Source organism: Dendrobates tinctorius, unplaced genomic scaffold, assembly GCF_039654945.1.
Source record: "Dendrobates tinctorius isolate UK_male_01 unplaced genomic scaffold, ASM3965494v1 ptg000151l, whole genome shotgun sequence".
NCBI lineage: Eukaryota > Metazoa > Chordata > Amphibia > Anura > Dendrobatidae > Dendrobates > Dendrobates tinctorius.
Genome location: NW_027361818.1, coordinates 15,112,501 through 15,116,137, shown reverse-complemented (window position 1 = coordinate 15,116,137; position 3,637 = coordinate 15,112,501).

Below are 3,637 nucleotides of genomic sequence, written 5' to 3'. Positions count from 1 at the left end.
GATTAGGCGGTGCTTGGGGAGGTGGAGCGATCGCTGCAGCTTCTGCATATGACTGGAGTGTACATGCGAGCGACGGATGTGCGAGCACAGTCTTCGCACCATATGGAGCAGGGCTGTTAACTCCGGATAATTATTTAGGAAGCACTGCACCACCAGGTTCAAGGTGTGAGGCAGGCAAGGTATGTGTCTGAGTTTTGCAAGGGCTATGGATGCCACAAAATTCCGGCCGTTATCACTGACTACCTTGCCTGGCTCAAGTTTTAGACTGCCCAGCCATGACTCAGTTTGTCGCTGCAAGTAGTCGGCCAGTACATCCACAGTGTGTCTTTTGTCACCCAAAGACATCATCTTTAAAACAGCCTGCTGCCGCTTACCACTAGCTGTTCGATAGTGGGACACCTCGTGTGCAACCCTGGCAGCTGCGGATGTAGTGCTCATGCGACTGCACTCTGTCGATGAGCTTTTGCTTCTGGAGGAGGAGGAGGGTCGAACGCCTACAGCCAACTGTTTCCTATACCGTGGGCTAGGCAGCACTGTTCCACCGCCACTGTCCCCTGTGGAGCCAGCATCCACCACATTAACCCAGTGCGCAGTGATGGACACATAACAGCCCTGGCCATGCCTACTGGCCCATGCATCTGTTGTGAGGTGTATCTTTCCACTCACAGATTGTTTGAGTGCATAGACAATGCGGTCTTTCACATGCAGGTGGAGGGCAGGGATGGCTTTTCGAGAAAAGAAGTGCCGACTGGGTAGGTCATAGCGTGGGACAGCATAGGCCATGAGCTCTCGGAAAGCTTCGCTTTCAACCAAACGGAAGGGCATCATCTCTAATGAGATCAGTTCGGCAATGTAGGCGTTCAAAGCCAGTGAACGGGAATGAGAGGATGAGTACTTTCTTGTCCTACTCAGAGTGTCTGGTAGGGTGAGCTGGACTTGAGATCTGCATAGGGGGAACTAGCGGTGGAGATTAAGGACTGAGAGGGGATTGGTGATGGTGATGGTGGTGTTGGTGATGGCCTAGATTCAGTCTTTTTTTGCAAAAAACATTGTGATTCCCTGACTGCTTTGGCCTTGCGATGACACCTCAACATTTCTTGTTGGTGGTGTGCTAACCGGTGGGCTTACAGTGGGGGAAGCGATGTAGCGTTGCTGGCTACCTTCAGTCGGAGCAGGTGCACATGTGCTACCTGAGGTCTTGTAGTCCGTCCATGCTTGCAAGTGCATGGTAGTAAAATGTCTAAGCATGCAACTGGTGTTTAAATTTCGGAGATTTTTACCTAGGCTAAAGGTCCTTCCGCACTTCTTACAGACAACCTTTGCCTCATCAATAGGATTTTGGTCAAAAAAGTTTCAAACTGCACTCTTACTACTATGGTATAAATTTTCAGGGTTTGCACGGTGTGCAAATTTGACCGTTTGTCCAAGCTGTCCTGCAACTTTTTGTTTTTTTTTAACACGTTTTGGTACAGTTACGGGCCTGCCAAATAACTGATGCTGTGATGGCGATGCCTGCTGTGGAACCTTCTCCTCTTCTGAACTATTGCCAGCGCCACCCTCTTCCCCCAATGGATGCCAATCTGGGTCAACAAATGGGTCATCCATCACCTCTTCAATTTCATCTGTACCTTCCTCTGTGTCACTGTGTAAGGTGGTATAGTATGTGGGAAGGGGCACCTGAGTTTCATCAGGGTCATAATCTGGCTCACTAGACTGCAAGGCAAATGTATTGCTCTGGGTCAAAGTACCTGCAGAATCATCTAGCAGTGGCTGTGCATCAGTGCACTCCATGTCAGATTCATTTTGGACTGGGGAATTCAGGATTTGACTTGATAAACCTGGCATGGTATTTGAAAAGAGCTCCATGGAGTAATCTGAAGTGTGGCCTGCCGTAACCTTCACTGTTGGTGTGTGTGAAGGACACAAGGAAAGGTGATGTTCCTGACCAGAAGCCTGCACTGATGACTCTGTGCTTGCAGTATTTGTAACTTCAGAAGAGGAGGCAATAATGCTGGTGACTGCTTCGGCAATGAAAGCCAAAACCTGTTTCTGATGCTCTGTCTTTGAAAGTGGTTTACCTACTCCCAAAAAAGGGAACCTTAAAGACCTTCTTGTGCCAGATGATGACGCAGACTCAACACCTTCTGCCTTAGCTGCTATTGTGCTTTTGCCATAACCAGCAGATGCACCACCACCACCTTCAGTACCAGATGCGCCCACGTACGCGGACTCTTCCACCATACTTCCTCATGTTTTGGAAAATGTTCCAAAAATACCAGCAGAGATATGGTACTGTATGAGGATCGTACAGATGTGTATGGTGTATTGAAAAATTTAAATCTCCTTATATAGTTCGTTACACACAGACGCTCTCCCAGTATGTATTTGATCGTAATCCAACCAGCAGATATACGGTACTGTATCAGAAGTGTACAGCTGTATACATTTTTGGTGAAACTGTCAATCTCCGTATATTTGTTTCCGGAGTCACAAACAGACACTCTGACATTATGTATTTGACCGTAATCCAAACAGCATACATACGATACTGTTTGAGAAGCGGACAGCTCTATACGGTGTATGTATGAAAAATTTTAAATCTCTGTCTATTTTTTTACAGAGTCCAACACAGATAGCATGTATTTGTCCGTGATACCAGCCGGAACACGGTAGTGTGTGAGGAGCGTACAGCTCTATACGGTGTAGGTATGGAAAAATGAAAATCTTCTTCTATTTTTTTCCGTAGTCACACACAGACACTGTCTCTGTATAGATTTGACCATAATTAAACAGCAGATAAAGAATACTGTTTGACAAGCGGACAGCTCGATACGGTGTATGTATGGAAAATTTTAATTCTCTGTCTATTTTTTAACGGAGTCACACACACACGCTGTCTCTGTATAGATTTGACCGAAATACAAACAGCAGATATACGATATTGTTTGACAAGTGGACTGCTCTATATGGTGTATGTATGGGAAAATGAAAATGTCTGTCTATCTTTTTACGGAGTCACACACAGATAGCATGTATTTGTCTGTGATACCAGCCGGCACACGGTAGTGTGTGAGGAGCGTACACCTCTATACGGTGTGTGAAAAAATGAACGCTCGCTAACTGTGCAGACAAATGGAATACAAGCATTTTTCCTTTGAAAAAAGCAGTCTGCACAGCAGTATGCACACAGCAATGCAGCTATCAGGGAGCCTTATAAGGCAGCCTAATAATCACCAGAGCTGCTGCACAAAAATATCCTCCCCTGTCACTACACACTGACTGTTGTGTTGTACAGTGAATATCGCTATCAGCAGAAGCACAGTTTTTTTTCTTCCTGCCTTAACACTCTCCCTATTGAGAACGAGCAGCAGCACCTCTCCCTATTCTAAGATCAGCAGAAGTAAGATGGCGGTCGGAGGTCACAGCCTTTTATAGCCACTGTGACACCACACAAAGCCAGCCAATCACTGCAATGCCCTTCTCTAAGATGGTGGTGACCGCTGCCCAAGTCATCACGTTGCCCCCAGTGTGCATCCTTGATCATTGGCTGAGAAAAGGCGCTGGAAGCATTATGGGAAACGTGACCTTGGAGCTCGAGTCGGCGACCTCATGGCCGACCTCACGCTATGGCGGGTTT